The 22,801-nt window shown below is 42.1% G+C and overlaps 3 long non-coding RNA genes across 3 annotated transcripts; all 3 read left to right on the top strand.

Moving 5' to 3' along the window:
* Nucleotides 1–589: 589 nt before the first annotated feature.
* LOC126585090 (uncharacterized) lies at nucleotides 590–1,736 on the top strand. Its single transcript, XR_007610307.1, has 2 exons — nucleotides 590–818; nucleotides 1,061–1,736. It is a non-coding gene; the product is annotated as an uncharacterized LOC126585090 (long non-coding RNA).
* A 3,746-nt stretch (nucleotides 1,737–5,482) lies between these two features.
* LOC126585091 (uncharacterized) lies at nucleotides 5,483–6,727 on the top strand. The gene is made up of 2 exons (XR_007610308.1): nucleotides 5,483–5,708; nucleotides 6,066–6,727. It is a non-coding gene; the product is annotated as an uncharacterized LOC126585091 (long non-coding RNA).
* A 14,652-nt stretch (nucleotides 6,728–21,379) lies between these two features.
* LOC126585089 (uncharacterized) lies at nucleotides 21,380–22,357 on the top strand. The gene is made up of 2 exons (XR_007610306.1): nucleotides 21,380–21,648; nucleotides 21,827–22,357. It is a non-coding gene; the product is annotated as an uncharacterized LOC126585089 (long non-coding RNA).
* The last annotated feature ends 444 nt before the right edge of the window (nucleotides 22,358–22,801 follow it).

The raw sequence follows: 22,801 nt of genomic DNA on the forward strand, positions 1-22,801 counted from the left end.
GTGCCAATAATAGTTCTATTTGAATTTTGTAACTGTTATGTGCATGTGAGACATCCTCAGTCATTTTACACGAAGTTGATGAACATTTTGTCTATGGCTAACCCCACTTTATTACCAACATCACTTGGGTGCTTTAGCGGACATGAAATTTAATACGTATATCGTAAATTGTTCAGTTATATTTTACTTTATGTAATAACCGTCTACCTTCTTTGTATGTTCACGTGAAACAAGTGAAAGATATTTGAATTTCTTAACTGATATATATATATATATATATATATGTGTGTGTGTGTGTGTGTGTGTGTGTGTGTGTGTGTGTGATCTTCTTTGCCATTTCACGTGAAACTGGTGAATGTTTTTTCTGTGGCTAAACCAACTTTATAACCACCATCATGTGAATTGACAAGGTAATTAATACGTGGGCATACAGTGTTTCGATTAGCTTTTACTTTTGTGTAACCACCGATCGCCTTGTTTGTATGTTCACGTGAAACAAGTGAACACCCAACATAGGTTTTATCGTCCAACTTTCTATAAGTACCTCCCAACTTTCTTTATGAATACATAGAGTGATAGATATATTCTTCACAATTAGTTTTTTCATTCGATCATGGTTACCAACTTAGAAGTTGCTGAGAGTGGGTTTTTATATTTTAGAGGGAGGAAGAAGGGGAGAAGAAGAGAGTGGGAAGTGAATAGTACAATTGAGATTGAGAGAGACTTGAAAAAAACTAGATGGAACTTGTAATTACTTTACTATAGAAATGAGTGGCATGGGAGAAAATGGACTGAAGAGAGGATATAAAGGGAAGAAGGTATATATTCATTACTTGTTAGTTGCTTGATTAATTTTGTTTTCAATTTTTATTAAATTTGTCAAATGACTAATTTCTCTTAACATCTTATTGATTGAATGTGTTGTTTTGAACAAAGATCGATATTTTATGGTTATTTTGATCCTTTATTAAATGAGAAGAAGATTAGTATAACGTATTTAACTTGCTTTGACGATATTTAACTTTCTTCAAAGATTTTGACTTGTGTAAATTCTTTGCAGGAGCAAGAAATGTTGAGACATTGCCTTCTCATATAAGGACATCAAAACATGTCTTTCCTTCGAAGTTGGCAGGATATGGATTGAAGGGATTCTTTACGCCAGAGATGGCCAGGTAAACATATTGTGTGTTTGCCACGGCCTTTTACAGTCCCCGGCTGGATTTTTTAAAGCATGCCGATGGAAACAAAGTGACGAATCCCTTGCAGCATATAATTGTCTGCTCTTCTTCCGATTAGATCAATGGCATTGGCTCTTTCGCCTTGGAATGTTAACATACAGTTAACTAATTTGTAAACACCCTAATTTGAGAAATTAGCTCACATTTTATGGTTATTTTGTATATTATCTTATGTAGTTCTCTCCGATTAATTTTGGATGTTTGGATGGCTTTAAGGTGATGTCAAAGCTTATGTATTTGAACATATACATAAACTGTCGGTTAGTATAGGTACCATAAAGCACACTTGTTGGTTTTGCTCCACATCAGGCCTTTGTCATTGGTTGTCCTTGAACTACACCGAGATTTAGCATAGAGATTAATTATAATGTAAGACTACAAAGATATCATCTAAAAATATTCTGTAATTGTAAAGATCACCATAAAATTATTGCTACTATGTCATTGAGTGTGTAATATTTGTTCCCTAAAAAAATGAAGAACAATTTGTTCCCTAAATTATTACCAACATCACATGGGCGCTTGAGCGGACATGAAATTTAATACGTGTGTCGTAAATTGTTTCAGTTATATTTGACTTTACGTAACTACCTTCTCTGTATGTTCATGTGAAATAAGTCAAAGATATTTGAATTTCATAACTACTATATATGTGTGTTCTTTTCTACCATTTCACGTGAAATTGGTGAACGTTTTGTTTGTGGCTAAACCAATATAACCACCATAACAGGAACTGACAAAAAAATTAATATTGAATTTGACCTCTTTTATCCCTTTTTACAATAGACAACCTTTAATAAAATCAGGTTAAATAGTAACTTCCTATTTAAAATAACAAATACCATGCATGTCTTCAATTTTTAAAGAGTAAAATATAGAATTGGTACCTTGAACTTTCACCTAAGTTTAGATTTTAACTCTTATCTCTTTATTGGTTTTATCGCTTAACTTTGTTTTCATTAAATATGTCTATGTATTAGTTATTTAAAAAAAATATTTGAAATAATCGTTCATGTAAAATAACATAACAAAAAATACATGTATTATAAGTTGTTTCAATGAGCTTTTGATTTTTATAAATATTATTGTAACGACTCTGTAATTTCATGCATGCTTTCAAATGTTCACATGAAACCAGTAAATTATTTGTCTATAGTTAAACAGAGGGTGATTTATTAGCACCCTAATTTTGGTTAAGAGCACTCCCATGTTAAATTATTTGCTAATTTCCAAAATTGCTCAAAAATTTTAAGCATAAAAATTTGGATTAACAACACTGCTTCTAGTTGGTTGGTTCTCTATCCAAGTCTCTGCCGGCAAAGGGTTTTCAATTCTTTTGTCTAAGAGGTCAGTTCATTAGCTCTCCAGCGAAGTGAGGTATTTTATGATTGATTACTCCCAAGTGCACTTCATAGTTCGGCACTCAAACGCCCGTACCGCGTGCACGATAAAGACACTCATCTCTTTTGAGTATCTTTTCTCGTACAACCTAATATCGAATCGGTGCACTTATATTCTCACAAATATAGTTAAAGTTGTTGAACCTGATGCAAAAGATCCTGAAATTCGCATTGAATATATCAACCTTGTCTAAACTTCATAGTCGCTAAGTGCAAAAGTCAATAGCGCATACGATACCACCACCACATCTATTCTACTCGCCAAACTTAGCTCGCTCGTGAGATGGGCATTAACAAGAAGGACGTAGTTACTCGGCTTATGCACCATGTAGGTCTTGTCATTTTTAGGACGAACACAAATCAATTTGTTTCATCCGTCTACTTTCCATCCATTTTAGCGTTAAAAGTGTAATTCTTCATTTTGGTGTTGAAGTTAAAAATCAATCAATCTTGTCCTAAAAATTGGTTAACACAAATTAATTTGGTCCTTCCGTCTATTTTTCATCTATTTTAGCGTTAAAAGTGGTCATATAAGATTGATTGAAACAAATCAATTTGGTCAATCCGTATATTTTTCATCCATTCTACTGTTAAAAGTGGTCACGTTGACCACATGACCTTTTTTTTAAGGGTAAAACTTAAAAAAAAAACAAAAACAAAACAAACAAAACAAAAGCCAATGAAAGAAATCTTCACACTGCCCAACCCAGTCACCGTCAGCCGTCCTCCCTCCGATAGTCCATCATTCTATTTTGTCTATCTGCCTTTACCTTTCTTGATCCTACATTAAATCAAGATCTCCTGCACCAAATCAACGAGAATTGAAGCTGAAGAGAACGGGTATAAAGATCTTCGCCCATACAACCACGATGACCCTAATCTTCACTGTGTTTCTCCTCATTACACTGATTTTACCTCCTAAACGTCACCCTCACAATTTCCACATTGAATGCTTTTTTTCAGCTTTTAAGTTTTCTTTTTTCTTTTTTGCCCTTCAATTTGTCAAGGTATTATGTCTGAATCGTTTTGGATTTATATTTGTGGTGACCCTAAAAATAATTTGTTTCCCCTTAACCAGTTGGTGCAAGAAAGAGAAAGATGGATTTTTCCTACGTAAAGGTGGAGGTAGGGCTGGGCAAATGGGTCCCGGACCCACGGGTCAGGACGGGTAATTGCAATTTGGGACAGGTACAGGGTGGGTACATATATTGTAAATTCAAAACGGAACGGGGCAGGACAGGTTTGTTTAATTAGTGGGCCGGGGCGGGGACAAATTTCAGAGCAAAACGAGCCCCCAAGTCGAACATTTTCCATCGTTCATTATAGGGAGATTAAATCTCCATCGTTTATTTCTTAGGTTATGTAGAATTCTCCAATCCTAAATCCTGACTTCGATCATAGCGGCTTCCAAATCCTGACTCCTCTCGACCTCAACCTCGAATTCTCCCAGCTCCGTCCGTTCATTAACTGGTCGACGTTCTTCTTCGTTTTAGCAACCATTTCCAGCCTCCAGATTTCGATGTGAGCTACGCTGTCTAGCCGTAGTGAGCAACACTGTTGAGTGTTTGATTGCGGTAGGTGGAGAGGAAGTTGAGCATAAGAGACATGAGTTTGGCCTTGGAAAGGATCTTGAAGATGGCGTTAAAGGTGGCGCGGGTGTGGTGGAAGCCAGGCTGGCGGCCGGCCCAATCGAAGAACTTGAGGCATGAGAGGATATAATGGTTGTTGTTGCCGTAACGGAGGACCTTGAGGACGAACGCCTCCGTGAGGTTGAGACTGAGATGGGAGAGAGCCAAGTTGACGGAGGAGTAAGGGATATTATAGTGCAAAGGGATGTCGCTATCACTGTGTTGAGGCAGCGGTCGGTGGTGGCGGCGGCGTCGTTGTCGGTAGAGGATTTGAGGATGAGGAAGATGCGGTCAAATAAGGCGTCGTTGCGGGTTTGGAACCATTCATTGAAAGAGAGGACCACGTCCCTCACCAGAGTCATGCGAACCATGGTTGAGAAATTGCATATTCAAAACCATGCACGAACAAATTAAAACTTTTTCAATAGATGGCAACTAGAAATGCATCATCACCTCTGATTTGGAGTGCTAATCTGCCACCGACGAGTATGCAGCATTTGAAGGTTACCTTGCTACCATAAGACCTGTGGGGACCCGTAGAAACCGCCCGTTTCAAAGGGCCGGGTTAGGTTCGGATCCCATTTTAAAAAATCAAAAACTTGCCCCGCCTCGCTCTACCCCGTGTAATTTACAAACGGGTTCAGTCCGGTTCATTCAATTTTGGACCAGGCCCGGCGTGTGCCCACCTCTAGGTGGAGGATCGAATTTCAACAAAACAAAAGGTTGGGGCGGATGACAAAATAATAAAGTGGTCAAATGATAAGTGGGGTGGTGTGTTTTGAGGTTTTATTCTTAAAAAATGGTCACATGGGCCTGCATGACCACTTTTAACGCAAAAATGGACGAAAACTACACAGAAGTATCAAATTAATTTGCTGCAACCAATTTTAGGGACGAGATTGATTGATTGATTTTAACTTCAAGGATCCAAAATAAGGAGTTATACCAATCTCATGGATCATTTTGATAAAACCCCTTAAAAAATATAAAGAAATCTTTTCTTCTAGCTAGATGATCTTATCACATGAACTGATAAGGTAATTAATACGTGGTCATACATTGTGTCGATTAGCTTTTACTTTTATGTAACCACCGTCTGCCTTCTTTGTATATTCACGTGAAACAAGTGAACACCCAGCATAGGTTTCATCGTCCAACTCTCTATAAGTACCTCCCAACTTTCTTTATGAATACAAAAAGTGATAGATTTATTCTTCACAATTAATTTTTTTCATTTGATCATGGTTACTAACTTAGAAGCTGAGGGTGGATTTTTATATTTTAGAGGGAGGAGGAAGGGGAGAAAAAGAGAGTGGGAAGTGAATAGTGCAATTGAGATTGAGAGAGACTTGAAAAAATTATATGGAACTTATTATTACTTTACTATAGAAATGAGTGGCATGGGAGAAAATGGACTGAGGAGACGGTGTAAATGGAAGAAGGTATATATATATATGTATATATATATATATATATATATATATATATATATATTCATTACTTGTTTGTTGCTTAATTTATTTTTCTTTTCAATTTTCATTTAATTATCAAATGATTAATTTCTCTTAACATCTTATTGATTGAATGTATTGTTTTCAAAATTCAATCTCTTCCTTGTCTGTCTCAAATTCTTTTCCTACTCATCCTTTGTTCATAGAATGTCGGTCTTCTGGTTATTTTGACCCTTTAGGGTGTTTTGAATGTTGTAGAAGAAGATTAGTATAAAGTATTTAACTTGCTTTCACGATATTTAAATTTCTTCAAAGATTTTGACTTGTGAAAATTCTTTGCCGGAGAAGAAAATGTTGAGACACTGCCTTCTCAGATAAGGACATCAAAACATGTCTTCCCTTTGGAGCAGGCAGGATTTAGATTGAAGGGATTCTTTATGCTAGAGATGGCGAGGTAAACATTTTGTGTGTTTGCTATGGCCTTTTACACTCTCCGGCTGGATTTTTTCGAGCATGCCGGTGCAAACAAAGTGGCGAATCCCTTGCAGCACATAATTGTCTGCTCTTCTTCCGATTAGGTCAATGGCATTGGCTCCGTTGCCTTGGAATGTTAATATACGGTTAACTAATATGTAAACACCCTAATTGGAGCAATTAGTTCTCATTTTATGGGTTATTTTGTATATTATCTTATATATAGTCCTCTCCAATTTAACTGCGGATGTTTGGATGGCTTTAAGGTGATGTCAAAGCTTATGTATTTGGACATAGACATAAACTATTGTTTAGTATAGGTATAAAGCACACCAAGCAGACTTCTGGTCTCCTTATAATTTGTTAGTTTGATCTACATTGAGCCTTTGTAGCTAGTTGGCCTTGCACTATATCTGAGATTTAGCACAGTTATTAATTATTAATGTAAGACTACAAAGATATTATCTAGAATTATTATGTAATTGTAAAGATCATTATATTCTAGACACAGTGAGAAAATTATTGGTAATATGTCATTGAGTGTGTATTATTTGTTCCCTAAAAAAAATGAAGAACAATTGACCGGATTGTGAGTGGCAATGGACTAAATATTTTAACAATGAACATGAACTTGGAGAATATAGAACTTAATTTTTTTTTTTGACCGTTGGATTTAAATTTGAACTATGACTTATCGTTGGATTTGAAAAAAAATATATATGATCAATTAGATCATATTCAAAAGATTGCCCAAAAAAAAAAAAAAAAAAAGAGTTTGATATGGACCATTAATAACCAATGGTTGATAAATCGAAAGACTGAGCTTGAAACCCAAGTTATAGTCTCTCTACCCCGCGGCCCAGTTGTCGACCAATCACCAACATTTTCAGCAACTTTTTGAAAAATATACTAATTATGTACATAAACTTTCTATATTTAGAAAGAAAAATACTCTTATTACAATTGCACAATAAGAATTTTAGAGTGTCAATAATAGTTCTCTTTGAATTTTGTAACTGTTATATGCATGTGAGACATCCTCAATCATTTCACACGAAGTTGATGAACATTTTGTATGTGGCTATCCTAACTTTATTACCAACATCACCTGGGTGCTTTAGTGGACATGAAATTAAATATGTGTGTCGTAAATTATTTTAGTTATATTTTACTTTTGTTGACCCTAAAAACTACCAAGCCTACGTGGCGCGCATGCTGAGTAATCTATAAGCTAACTACGTCATTCGATGAATGCGGGGCGTGCCAACTCGTCGGCCGAGCTCGGCCGAGGAGTAAATTTGTTGATGTTGCGTTGGGTACGCAACTGACTTCTGCGTCTTGCGATTGCGACCGAGGAAGGAACACGTCTCGGCCTCTTGGGTTCTCGAACCTGAAGACAAGGCTACTATTCTTTCAAAGTTCACGAATCATCACCGTCGGATTCGGTCACAGTGATGTTATTCGTCACCAAAGTGTAAGGGCACAAATACTCAAAGCGAATATAAGTCTTAATAGTGAACGTGGTTCGGCCGTCTGAATGCCAAACTCTAAATCCCACTTGAGAGTATCCAATCATAAAATAACTCGGCGTGCAATGCTCCGAGCTCAGTAAACCGTAACACCTTACTTCGCTGAGAAGGCTAATGAGATGACCTTAATCAATGAGGATTTGGAAATCCTTTTCGACCGAGACTTGGATAGGTAACCAACCGTCCTCGCCGCAGTGTTGTTGATGCCAACGGAAGATGCTACGAGATCGGCTGATTCTACGTCGACAGAGCTATCTATGCCGACTTAAGATATCACCGGTTACTTTCACAGTGTTGTTGATGCCAACGGAAGATGTGTCAGCGAAAAAAGAAAATAAAAATCTCAAAGTTGTTGAGAGAATTTGCGCAGGGCAGTTGTGTGTTGAATTGAAGGGGATTGAATGATGTACAGCCTCCTCTATATATAGCACCAGATACCTTCAAGGTCGAGTTAAAACCCTACCCGGATTAGGACTTCTTCTCTTGATCAAACACCAACTCGACCAATCCTATTTTCACTATAATTGTGAACCTAGTCCTTTATTGAGCTGGATTCACTTCCGGATTATTAATCTTGCCAAGACTTCTCATTGCACCAAGATTTGACTCGTCTTGCAGCATGACTTAACGGACCCAGGTTTGGAAGCCCACGACCTAACCGATCCAGAACTAAACGATCCCTGATAACCCTGTCGTAAGGCCTTCTGGGCTGAGAATAATTCTATACTCGACCCAAACTGATATTTTGGGCCCAAAACGTCTTTCACCATAAATCTCGCCGCCACACACAATCGTGCGTCCCCCGAAACACGAAACCCTCAATCTTCTCAACTCGATTTTCTAAATGTTCATAATGATTAGCGAATTTTTCGGTCGATTTTACCCTTCATTTTGAATTTTGAACAATTGCCCTTCCTTCCACCGTTCTATAAATACCGAAATTCTCTCATTTGTACTTTACGCTTTCAAATTTTCTGAAATTCTTGCCATCGCTCTCTGGTGCACTCCTTCCTTCCGGATCTTCGTCTTCAAATCTCCCAACCCAAAAAAACTCATTTTGTCTCGCATTCTTTTAATCCCCTTACAATGGCTTCCTTCATCTCCAATCTTTCCAAGGAATGCGACCAATGTCAAAAAATTATTGATCGAAGTTCGATCAAAACCATACGGTTTGAAAGTGACATGAGCACCCCTCATCAAATCTTGGGTCCTCTCTTTAAAGTGGCAGTACCATCAACCATCACTGGGCTTCTCCAGAAACACTGCCTGTCACCTTTGCTACAAGGGTTTGAATGGCCGAAGTGGGATGTGGCAAGGCCTCAAGGTTCTTGGCCCTCGACCACTATAACCTGGGCAGCCTGGGTCGTATGAATGGAAAAGCTCTTCGGCGAGCAATGGAAAGTCCTCGGCATTTACGACGTCATTCACCTTTCGTCCATAGAGGTCATCCTGGACAAGGAGCTCCTCCTGGCGGCCTTATGCTTCTGGTGTTCAGCCACCAACACCATGCTCCTCCCTCTTAGCCCCATTGGCCCCACCATCCTTGATCTCACTGCCATCTTAAGGACTTCCTCGACTGGAATCCCAATCGACGCTGCCCTCTCTGGGTACCCGTCGAACATTAACTTGAAGGCGTTCTTCGACAAACGGGCCCTTGAGACGCTAAGCGGTGAAGGCCAAATACCCTCGAAAGAAGAGGTTCATAAGCTTCACAAGAACTTATTCAACTATAACACCCTCTATCTCCATTTTGCCGGCCAAGGAGTAGAGGCTCTGTGAGAAGGAGAACACGAGGCTTTCCTCTTCTATTGGTATAACAAATTTATCTGTTGTACCAAATCTAATAAGTGTCTGGTCGAGAATATGCCAGTGGTCGAAGCCCTAACTAGCGGTCACATTCTAGCACTCAGCCCGGCCATTCTCGCCCATCTCCTACACTGCTTGGCCAAAACGACCTTAGATAAGGTCGATCCACAGCAGAATGGTCCCCTCTGGGTCTTCCAACTCTGGTTGCAGGTCTACTTTGCTCCTTTTCGGCCAACGATTATCGATTTCTCACCTAAGGAAGCACTCGGCCCTCAGCTGGCTTTTCGGCCAATCCCTCCTCACCAAGTCGAAGAAGTGTTCAGATACTTTTTTGCTTTTGATGACCTTTTTTATGACAAGTTCTTGATCTGCCGTCGTCGAGAATACCCTTCGTCGATCAGACTTCCTACATCAGCGTGAGGCGCGGACGAAGATGCTGACCTTCGTCAATCCTAGAGGTCTTTCGTGCTTGCCCGCGACCTGCCTTTCGGTTGTGAGGGTCGCCGAGCGAGTTGGGAAGTGTATCATCCCAACTTCCTTGCTCGACAGCTTGGCTACCTTCAAGGTTGCCCAGTCCCTCTTCTCTCCTCACGGTCCGTCCTAAGCTGCGGACGCGAATTCAGAGAATGAATGCAATGACGCCAAAAGAGAGTTCCAGGAGCGGTGCCAAAAATTCCTTCTTCGCCTGGTCACTCCAAAACCTCTTTGCACTGACACTTTCGGTGATTGGTGGGAAGAGTATACCCAACAATTTTTTGGTGTTCCGGTCGAAACTGTTCTAAACAAAATCTTCGATGATCAACCTAAGAAGGCTCATGCCCCCCAACCCTAAGGTAACAATTTATTTCTACCTTTTTCCTTCAATTTTGAACTACTGATCGGCTTTGCTGATTTGCTTTTACTTTTCCAAGCAGTCGGCCATTGAAAAATGTGGAAGTGGTCGCTGCGGCTGCGGCCGAGAAAAAATCGATCGTTTCCAAGAGGGCTAAGACCGCTGTGCAGGCTGTGTTGAGCAAACAGCCTCGTCAAAAGGTCGAGCCGACTATCGAAGCTCCTCGGCCCGCTAAACGGGTCAAAAAGTTGGGGAAGAAAGGGGAACGGGAGATTCACGTTATCTCTAGTCAAACTACGGGGGCGACGACTCCCAGTGTTTCCCCTTCTCCCCCATCACCCAAGCTTTGGTTGAGAAACGGTCAATTCTGGCCGAAGAAACAGTCCAAGTAAGGCCTGTTTCTAAAGTCGGTAAACCAGTTGCTGTTCCATCAGTCGAGGCTGCACCCGTCCCGAAAGAGGCAGTCCCTATGACCGAGGAAACTTATCCTGAAAATCCAAAACCCTCGACCTTCGTTCTGGAAGAGAGCGACGGGAGCGACGAGGTTCCACTGGCGAGTCGCTTTCGATCCCGCCGTCAACCTCCTCCTGTGTCCGAGGTGGCTGTCCAAGTTAGCCCTTCTACAGTTGATCGTGGCAAACAACCTGTCGGAGAGCCAGAAGCGGCGGCGAAAACGCCCGTTCACCCGCAGGACCAAGACCTCAATATTTCTCCGCAAGAAGCCACTTCAGCCTTCGTAAGTACGCCCTACCGCCTTTCCTTGGTTATTTCTCTGCCATAGAACTCTAAAATAGGAAAATACTAAATGTCAGGTGCCTCCTCCTATGTCCGAGGCGGCTGTCCAAGTCGGCCTTTCTATGGCCGACTGTGGCAAACGACCTGTAGGAGAGCTAGAAGCGACGACGGAAACGCCCGTTCATCCGCAGGACTAGGACCTCAATATTCCTCCGCAGGAAGCCACTTCGGCCTTTGTAAGTACCCCCTACCGCTTTTCCTTGGTTATTTCTCTGCCATAGAACTCTAAACCAAGAAAATACTAAATGTCAGGTGCCTGTACACTCTTTTCATCGAACATTCTATGCGCCGAAGGGTGTTATCTATATTTCTTGGCCACCTCAGTGGCCGTCGAACGTAGATAACCTCAATCGGTCGCGTGAACTGAGAAGCAATCTAAGATACTGGGCTCGGCCATTAAGTTCTTTATGTTCGAGCAACGATCCTGAAAACATGGCCGAAGTTTCCTCTCGGCAGGTTTAAAAAAAAACAAAACCTTCTTTCTACCTTTTTCGTGATTTCCTTGAACTTAAACTGATTTTTGTGTGCAGGCTTTATATGAAGTCGAGTTCAAAGCCCTTTTGTCCAGCACTACTGGAGTGGCTGGTCCTTTGGCCACCACAACTGTAGCCGCTGATTCAACTGCTTTAGCTCAGTTGCAAAAGGTCTTGTCTCTCTCGACGTCGCAAGTCCTTGAGCGCAAAGGTCTTGATTTGCTGGGTGCATGTCTAAACGACCTCGGAGCTGACGGTTAACTGAGTGCCGAGGCCATTATTCAGGCGTCATCCGCCTTGGAGTGAGTTCGAGAAACCTTTAGTGTCTTCGAGAACGCTCTGAGGACCGAACAAGATCTGGAGCTGCTACGGCTGTCCAAGAAACTCTCCGTCCGAAGATTGATGATTTAAAGGCAAAATGGGAGGCTTTGGCCAACCTCGACCGTCAAATGGCTGAATTGGCAAAACGAAGGTCGGCTATTGCTTCTGAGCTTGCGAAGGACTTCGAGTCGGGCGGAAAAACTTGTTTAACCGAATATGCGGTGAGCATAAAACGGGTCAAGCAGCTAAAACGGGTCAAGAAGAACCGGCAGGCCGAGGTCATAATGGGCGAGGTGTGGTGGTTGGAGCTGAAGGCCCTTCTCGGCATTATTCTTCGCCCTGAATTTATTTAAATGTAAACTGATCGACCTACTCAATTTGTGTATTCTCTTATCGATCTTAATGAACTGAATTTCTATTCCCGCATTTCCCATGTGACCGGATAGTACTTCCTTAAAAACTTCCCATTGATTGGCAATTTGTGAACTAAACTAGTCCAATCTCTAAGATGATATGCGCATTTGCCGAGAACCTTATGTATGACGAAAGGCCCTTCCCAAGTTGGCGACCATTTGTCGAACCTAGGGTCTTTAATTCCTACGGGCAACACCGTTTACCAAACTAATTCTCCTTCGCCAAATGTTTTCTGTAGGACCTTTTGATTGTACGCTCGCTCGGCAATCTGTTTTTCTGCCATCAGCAAGTTATAAGCATCGAGTCGCGCTTCTTCTAAGTCTTCCAACTCCTATCTCATGGACTGATTATATTCGGCGCTGAACAAACTACTTTGTTCAATTATTCGTAACGAATTTATGCTTAGCTCGACTGGTAACATTGCGTCGTGTTCGTAGGTTAGTGCATACGGGGTTGTCCCAGTCGCCGATCGGAGCGATGTTCGATATGCCCATAAAGCCTCATGTAACTTTAAATGCCACATGCCAGGCCTCTCTTTTATTATTTTCTCGAGAATGCCGATCAACACTTTGTTACTTGCCTCAGCCTACCTATTTGCTTGTGGATAATATGGTGTAGATTGTTCAAGCCGAATTTTCAAACTTGCCATATATTCTTTAAACCTCTCGGCTGTAAAGATTGTGCCATTATTAGTTATAATCATTTCTGGTATGCCGAATCTGGTCACAATGTGTTCTTCCACAAAGTCGTAAACTTCTTTAGACGTTAGCTCGGCATACGATTTTGCTTCGACCCACTTAGTGAAGTAATCGGTTGCTACCAGTATCCATGCGTGCTTGGCAGCCCCGGAAGATGGTATGATTTTGCCAATTACGTCCATGGCCCATCCTCTAAACGGCCATGGTTTAGTGACCGAATGTAATGACTCGGCCGGGACCCGTTGTATAGGACTATGAATCTGACACTGTATACACCCTCATGCGAACTCGATACAATCCTTTAATATTCTTGGCCAAAAATAACCGTGTCGTCGAAACAACCACCTCATTTTACGTTCGAACTGATGAGCTCCGCAAACCCCTTCATGGACTTCTGTGATTGCTTGAGCACTCTCTTGGGGGCCGAGGCATATCAGTAATAGACCACCCTCACCCTTTCGGTATAACTCGTTTTGGTACGTGACATAGTTTGTGGCGTGAACTCTTGTTTTGCGATTGTGTTTGCCATTGGGATTGTCAAGATACTGCATAATGGGCTTTCTCCAATCATCTGGTATTGCCTCAACGGCGCAAACATCTATAAGGTCTTGTCGGTCTAACAACGAAGGAAAAGACATGACTCTGGTGCGTATCACATTGTCGCGTCGGAGGACTTGCTGGTTAACCAAAACCGGGTATAGCTGTCGTAACACGGGTATTTCTCGGCCTAGTTTGCCCCTTAGGAGTTGTGTACCGGAGGCGATTTGAGCCAATTCATCTACGTCAGTATTATGGATCCGAGAAATATGTTCAAATGTAATATCGTCGAAGGATTAGGCTAAATAGCTGGCGGCCATGTGGTAGGGTGCCAGGGTATAACTCATGCATCGAAAAGACCCATTAAGTTGGTTAATCACGAGTTCGGAGTCGCCGAGGATGAGGGCACGGGTTGCCCGCAAGTCATGAAGGATGCCAAGGCCGATAATAAGGGCTTCGTATTTGGCCTGATTATTTGTGCATTCAAAATCCAGCTTGAGCGAAAAATACCAACGATCGTGGTTTGGGGATTGAATGACAATTCCGACGCCAGCTGAGGATGAAGTACTCGAGCCGTCAAAGTACATCGTCCAGTAGTTATCGCGCGTTTCAACCATGCCGATTTCAATGTCGGTGCCCCCAAAACCATAGGGGGAAAGGTGTTGAGCGAGGAAATCAGCCAGTGCCTGGCCTTTGACAGCTTTCTGGGGCATGTATTGTAAGCTAAACTCAGACAACGCCATTGTCCACTTCCCAATTCGACCTTTTACGATTGGTCGGATGAGCACGTAGCGGATGACATCGGTCTGGGCAATAACTTGTGTGACCGATGGGAGCATGTAATGCCGAAGCTTGGAGACGGAGAAAAATACGACGAGACAGAGTTTCTCGACAGCGGAATAATTGATCTCCTGTTGATTGAGATTTCGACTGAGGTAGAAAATAGCTTGCTCTCGTCCGGCATCGTTATCTTGCGCAAGGAGGCAGCCGATGGACTCTTCGGCCGTCAAGATATATAGCTTAAGAGGCTTACCGTGCCGGGGTGGAACAAGGACAGATGGTGTCGTGAGGGAGACTTTGATTTACGTAAACGCCGCCTGATGCTCGTCTTTCTACTCAAATTTATCTGAGTCCTTAAGTTTCAAAAGCGTAGAGAACACTTTCATTTTACCCGCCGAGTTAGCTATAAATCGGCGGAGAAAATTTATCTTACCGAGTAAGGACTGTAGTTGTTTCTTCGTCATTGGGGGTGGAGCATTGATGATTATGCGTGCTTTATTTTCATCCACTTCAATCCCACGGTGATGCACGAGGAAGCCGAGAAAATTACCGGCCAACACACCGAAGGTACATTTGGCAGGATTCATTTTGAGGTTGTGTTAACGCATACGGAGGAAAGCCTGTCGTAGATCATCCAGATGTGTCTGCCGGCCTTTAAATTTAATTACAACATCGTCGATGTAGAATTCGACGATGGTTCCAATTAAATCATGAAATATGGTGTTCATTGCTCGTTGGTATGTGGCGCCGGCGTTCTTGAGGCCGAATGGCATGACAACCCATTCGTAAGTGCCGAGTGCCCCCGGGCAGCGAAAAGCAGTCTTGTGCACATCGGCTTCGACAATGAAAATTTGGTTGTACCCGGCATGTCCATCCATAAAAGATAAGATCGCATGATTCACCGCGGCATCGATTAACAAATCCGAAATCGGCATTGTATACTCATCTTTGGGAGTTGCCAGATTCAGATTTCTGAAGTCGATGCAAATGTGCAATGCACCACTTTTCTTTAAAACAGGAATGATATAGGCCAACCATTCAACGTATCGAGCTGTCCGAATGAACCCTGCTTTCAAAAGCCGAACCAGTTCAACCTTGATACCGAGTTGCACTTCGGTCGAGAATCGTCGAGGAGGTTGACGGAAAGGTTTACATCCAGGTTTAATACGTAACTCATGCTCGACGAGAGTGCGATCTAAGCCAGGCATTTCATGGTAGCTCCAGGCAAAATAATCTTTGAATTCCTCAAGCAGGGCACGAAGTTCGGCTTTCATAGGTTGGGGAAGTAAAGCACTAATAAATAAAGGTCGTGGGTCATCGGCCGCCCCAACATTAATTTCTTCCAAGGGGTCCTTAACTTGGGGCCGATTGTCTTCGAGCTCGGCCGGGGCAGCTTGAATTTTGTCAAGAGATAAGACATGACCATTATTTCCTTCGACGAAGAACTCGACGAGGTTAACGCCCGAATTTGGTTGCTTAGATATAGTATACCAATGAGGCAGCAGTCGTTCCATAGTATATGAAATCGTGGCCCGACGTTGTTCTCGATCGGTGTCAAACATCAGGGTCAGGGATGAAGTTAGCTAAACCGAGTCTCGTCGAATCCTGATGGACAGTTTCAGCGCCAACCTCGATAGCTTTTTGGACAGAAATCTGAGTCGGTCGTCCTTCATCATTGAAACCCTGTAGGGTGATGTAGCTGACGTGGTCATCATAATACCGTGATTGGATCATGTTAGCTTCGAAGGGCTGACTATCAGCCAGGTGAACAATGATCGATTTGCCGTCCCAAAAAATGAGCACTTGATACAATGATGAAGGAATACAGCTGGTTTGATGAATCCAGTCGCGACCGAGCAGTGCATTATACTCGGTCTTGGAGTCGACGATAAAAAAGGCGGTCATGTGATTACGGCTGGTAATGTTTACCACTAAAGGAAGCACCCATTTGGTTTAGGATTTGTCTCCGACGAAACTACTCATTGTGATCCCAGAGGGAATAAGTTCGTCATTGGAGCGACGTAATGCCTTCATGACGTTTACAGGCATGATATTGACAGTGGCTCCACAGTCGACAAAAACTTTGGAGACTGGATACCCTTTGATATAGGCCGTTACGTACAATGGCTTCAAATGATGAAGTTTAGCCGATGAGGAGCGAGGAAACAATTCAGCCAAAGCTGCCTTGAGATTGTCATCTTTTGTTGTCGACTCGACTTCAGCAATAGTTACAAAATCAATGTGAACGGCTTCCTCAGTAACTACATCACCATCGAGGAAATTCGGTTGAGCTGTGCTTGACTGAAAATAAGCGGGCAAAACATGGACCATACTGATTTCCATGTTATCCAGGACTGACGGGCCCATCGGGTTACGATCATCTTCTTCAGCCTCTTCTCTTTCCTGGTCACCGACTGCGGCATCCGCTTCCATCAGAGTTGTACCAAGAGACTCATCTATTCCTTCTTCAATAGTTTGTTCCCTTGGTGTCTCTTCGGCAGCCCGTTGGTTCTGCGTAGGTGCCTTAGGTGGGTCTGAGATCAGAAGTGTACCTGCGATTAGTGCCAGGATACGAGCTTGCTCTTGGTACATTATACAGGCATCCCTGGTGTCGAGATAGGCATCCAACCGTGTGACTCGTGTTATTTCACCGACCGTAAGGCCGAAAAGGGAAACAGCTGAAAAGACTTCGAAATGGTATCGTAAATACTGAAGGTCCTCTATTGAGAAAGGAAGGTCGACTGCATCGATATCAGTGTATGGGTCGACTTCAAAACCAAGGACTCGAGCTTCTCGTATGTGTTGGAACCTAGCTTTCAATCCTGGATCTGAGGTCTTCTGAATAATTCGCTCGGCATCCGGGCAAGTTAGGACGAGATCGATTGTATCTTGACATGCTTTCGGCAAACCATATAGATCGTTGGCTGAATGTTTTTTATGAAACTCTCGCATATATTCCAAGGCCTCCCCAAGGAATAGTGGATGTAAATTCCGTCAAATTTTAATCAAAGATGCTTGTGTGGTTGGCGGGGGCAGTTTGCTTTCAGCTTCTTGCCTGAAATGCTCGAAGCGTGCCTTCATCTCCCCGAGCCACAGAAGAAGTCTGATCCGTTTATCAGCCTCCTCAAACGTGGTTTCGACATCTCGATTAACCAGCCGTTTCCCTGGAACCAGCTCTGTCATAATCGTTGGAGATGGTCGTTCATCATTATTGGCAACTGTTTCCTTTGGCCGCCATTTAGGGATCGAAGTTTCTTGGGTTACCCGTCGGCTGGCCATGCAATATATTCTTTGGTGCCGACGTTTCTAGGATTTGGACAGTGCAGTGTAGACACCTTTCGAAGAGTGATATTTATACCAATGCTGGTCTCGAGGTTCGGGAGGTTTGAAAGTTTTTTGGCTCTGCGATGATTCCGAGCTGCTAGAATTACGTATGTAATAATCTTCGTCATAAAACAGAGCATCAAAATCGAGGCACCGTCTGACTGAAGGTGTCTCTTCCACCCGTACTTTAGGACCAAGCCTATCAAAAACCCCTTGATGTTGGCCTGCGTTGAGCACCTTTTGCTGTGTTGCGGCTGTAGGTTGTTCCATTATAGGCGGATAGGACTTTTCCTTTGGCTCGGTGTTGACATTTGCTTTACATTTGCTGCATAAAACTGCCGACCCACTTTCTTCATCAGTGCTGTAATCTATCATGGGCTTGACAATAGCAGGTCCCGTTAGAGCTGTAGGTGGTTTGTTTGAACGAAAATCAGCATTGAAACGTGGCCGAGAATTCTGATTCAGAGAACGTTGCGGTGTAGCGACCTCTGCTTTCCCTTTTCCTTTGTCCCTAGGTAGGCGAGCATCTATCATATTTACTGTTGCCGTAGGGAATGGGTCGGTATCAACACTCATCTTCTTCTTCGGAAATCTGAGTTTACCGTTATCAATCCAATTTTGGATGTTCTCTCGAAACACGACGCAATTATTTGTCGTATGTTTGCTTGAATTATGGTATTTGCAATATATCTTTCCTTTAAGCTCGTTGGCTTTGAGAATGGTATGCCCAGGCCGAAGTTTGATGATCTTCGCTGATAGCAATTGATCAAAAATTGCATCGGCCTTAGTAATATTAAAAGTATAGACTTTCGACGTTTTCATTGTTTCTTCAGGGGCCGAGCGGGTTTTGACTTTCTTGGAGTCAATTTGAGTCAATGTCTTGCAAACGTATGGCTTATCTATGACTATCTCGGTTGCGTCCACGCTAACACATTCACCTTCGGTCGATGCATAACTGACAATGGGATTTTTGTAAATCGTCCCTGTGGACGGAGCTTTCGAGATCTTCTCTTCACGGAGCAAATAATCATATTGCTCGACATGCTGGGCTAGTTCATACATATCCCGAAAGTTTACCCCCAAGAATTTCGTTTTGTATTCTACGTCAAGAGCATTCAGAGCAAGTCTGATAAATTCGACTTCAGGGAGAGGTACTCAGCACCAATTCCTGGCTGATTTAAATCTGGTAAGATAATCCATTGATGACTCGTCGGATGCTTGAGCCATCCTTGCTAACGAGGATACTGATACTTCCATCCCTGGCCGATAAAACTGCTCATGAAATTTCTCGACCAACTCCTCCCAGCTCTGGACAGAATTCGGTGGGAGGTTGATATACCAAGCAAATACTGAACCGGTCAGCGAAAAGTTGAATAGTCACAGCTTGTGAAAGTCGCTATTGACATCTCTGCATTGCGCGGTGAAACGAGCCACATGTTCCAACGAGAATAAGGATGATTCTCCAGCGAAAAGGCTAAAATCCAGGATTTTGAAACCTCTAGGGTATTCAAACTGTTCCACATAAGCTGGATACAGATGTATAAATTTAGGGAACTTTGGCCCTTTCTTCATGGCCGAATCGATCATATGTTGGATCTCGGTCATATCGACGGGTGTTGCTTCCACTCTCTGGTCAGATCCGTCTGACCTACTATTTGTTCCTCTTCCTTTTTCCAAGTTAATTAGTTTGAGTTGAACAGGGGTTAACTCGACTGGTGCAATTGGTAATAGATTATTTTTTGGTGGCAAGTGCTGGGCAAGATCAAAAGACCTACCGTCGCTAACTTTACTAACCAGTATTTCGAGTAATCTGGTTTGTGCCTCACTGGTATTGCGTATCACGTCATGAAGTTTATCGATTCCTCGACTAAACATCTGTTCAACCGTCCGAGATTGCTCGTCAAGTCATTTTCGAAGAAACGATCTTGTTGGTGGATCAGTTCCCTCGCCACCATCCTCGTCATAATCTTCCATTATCCCTTAATTGAGAACGCAGGTGTTCCTGTTAGGGACTTCCAGACTGCGAAACTAACCGCCGAGATTAACTTCCCTTTCTCGACAATTCACGCTTGTGGAATCAGGTGTCACGACGCTAATGGGATTATACGCCTGCGGCACACTTTGTCCTATGTTCTGAATTGGAAAATCAGTTGTTGACTTTCCCATAACTGTTTTCTTTTTTATGGATCGCGTTTCAATTGGCATGAACTTCGTAGTTTAGCACTGTGTCCCACTGGGCGTGCCAAAATGTTGACCCTAAAAACTACCAAGCCTACATGGCGCACAGGCAGAGTAATCTATAAGCTAACTACGTCATTCGATAAATGCAGGGCGTGCCAACTCATCCGCCGAGCTCGACCGAGGAGTAAATTTGTTGATGTTACATTGGGTGCGCAACTGACTTCTGCGTCTTGCGATTGCGACCGAGGAAGGAACACGTCTCGGCCTTTTGGGTTCTCGAACCTGAAGACAAGGCTACTATTCTTACGAAGTTCACGAATCGTTGTTGTCGAATTCGGTCACAGTGATGTTATTCGTCAGAGTAAACTCACGCCGAATCGACACCAAAGTGTAAGGGCACAAATACTCAAAACGAATATAAGTCTTAATAGTGAACGTGGTTCGGCCGTCTGAATGCCGAACTCTAAATCCCACTTAAGAGTATCCAATCATAAAATAACTCGGCGTGCAATGCGCCGAGCTCAGTAAACTGTACCACCTCACTTCGTCGAAAAGGTTAATGAGATGACCTCAATCAATAAGGATTCGGAAATCCTTCTCGACCGAGACTTGGATAGGTAACCAACCGTCCTCGCCGCAATGCTGTTGATGCCAACGGAAGATGCTACGAGATCGACTGATTCTACGGCGACAGAGTTATCTATGCCGACTTAAGATATCACCGATTGCTTTCACAGTGCTGTTGATGCCAACGGAAGATGTGTCAGCGAAAAGAGAAAATAAAAATCTCAAAGTTGTTGAGAGAATTTGCGCAGGGCAGTTGTGTATTGAATTGGAGGGGATTGAATGATGTACATCCTCCTCTATTTATAGCACCGGATACCTTCAAGGTCGAGTTAAAACCCTACCCGGATTAAGACTTCTTCTCCTGATCAAACACCAACTCGACCAGTCCTATTTTCACTATAATTGTGAACCTAGTCCTGTATTGAGCCGGATTCACTTCCGGATTATTAATCTTGCCGAGACTCCTCATTACACCAGGATTTGACTCGTCTTGCATCATGACTTAACGGACCCAGGTTTGGAAGCCCACGACCTAACCGATCCAGAACTAAACGATCCCTGATAACCCTGTCGTAAGGCCTTCTGGGCCGAGAATAATTCTATACTCGGCCCAAACTGATATTTTGGGCCCAAACAACTTTATATAACTACCGTCTACCTTCTCTGTATGTTCACGTGAAACAAGTGAAAGATATTTGAATTTCATAACTACTATTCTTTGCCATTACACGTGAAATTGGTGAACGTTTTGTCTATGGCTAAACCAACTTTACAACCACCATCACGTGAACTGACAAGGTAATTAATACGTGGGCATACATTGTCTCGATTAGCTTTTACTTTTATGTAACCACCGATCGTCTTCTTTGTATGTTCACGTCAAACAAGTGAACACCCAATATAGATTTCATCGTCCAACTTTGTATAAGTACCTCCCAGCTTTCATTATGAATACATAGGGTGATAGATATATTCTTCACAATCAAGTTTTTCATTTGATCGCGGTTACCAACTTACAAGTTGAGAGTAGGTTTTTATATTTTAGAGGGACGAGGAAGGGGAGAAGAAGAGAGTGGGAAGTGAAGAGTGCAATTGAGATTGAGAGAGACTTTGAAAAAACTAGATGGAAGTTGTTATTACTTTAGAAATGAGTGGCATGGGAGAAAAAATGGACGGAGGAGAAGACGTAAAAGGAAGAAGGTATATATATTCATTACTTGTTAGTTGCTTAATTTATTTTTCTTTTCAATTTTTATTAAATTTGTAAATGACTAGCATCTTATTGATTGCACGTGTTGTTTTCAAAATTCAATCTCTTTTCTGATTAGACGATATTTAACTTTCTTCAAAGATTTTGACTTGTGTAAATTCTATGCAGGAGCATGAAATGTTGAGACACTACCTTCGCATAAGGACATCAAAACATGTATGTCCTTCGGAGCAGGTGGGAGATAGATTGAAGGAATTTTGCATGCCCGAGATGGCCAGGTAAACATTTTGTGTGTTTGTCACGGCCTTTACACTCTCTAGCTGAATTTTTCAAGCATGACGGTGGAAATGAAGTGGCAAATCCCTTGCGGCACATCATTGTCTGCTCTTCCGATTTGGTCAGTGTTTGTGGCTCTGTCGCCTTGGAATGTTAACATAAAGTTAACGAATATGTAAACACCCTAATTTGAGTAATTAGTTCTCATTTTATGGGTTATTTTGTATATTACCTTATATATAGTCCTCTCCGATTTAACTGTGGATGTTTGGATGGACTTTAAGGTAATCTCAAAGCTTATGTACTGCGGGTTAGTATAGGTACCAAAAAGCACATCAAGCAGACTTCTGGTCTCCTTATAACTTGTTGGTTTTGCGTTACATTGAACTTTTGTCCCTGATTGGCCTTGCGCTACATCCAAAATTTAGCATAGTTATTAATTATTAATACAAGACACAAAGATACTATTTAGAATTATTATGTAACTGTAAAGATCACTATATTTTAGACAGTGAAAATTATTGGTAATTTGCCATTGAATATGTAAATTTGTTTCCTTGAAAAAATGAAGAAATTTTGATTAGATTGTGAGAGGCGATGGACTATCTTCCCCTTGCCACGCGGACCCAGTTGTCGGCCACTCCAACATTTTTTAGCGACCTTAAAAAAAATATTTAACGTGCACATCAAATTTTTTATATTTTGAAAAAAAAATTAGTCTTATAATAAGTGCACAAGTAGATTTTTAGAGAATCAATAATAGTTATTTTTTAATTTTGTAACTGTTACATGCATGTGAAACATCCTTAGTCATTTCACATGAAGTTGATGAACATTTTGTTTGTGGCTAACCCAACTTTACTACCA

The sequence above is a fragment of the Malus sylvestris genome, chromosome 10, assembly GCF_916048215.2.
Source record: "Malus sylvestris chromosome 10, drMalSylv7.2, whole genome shotgun sequence".
NCBI lineage: Eukaryota > Viridiplantae > Streptophyta > Magnoliopsida > Rosales > Rosaceae > Malus > Malus sylvestris.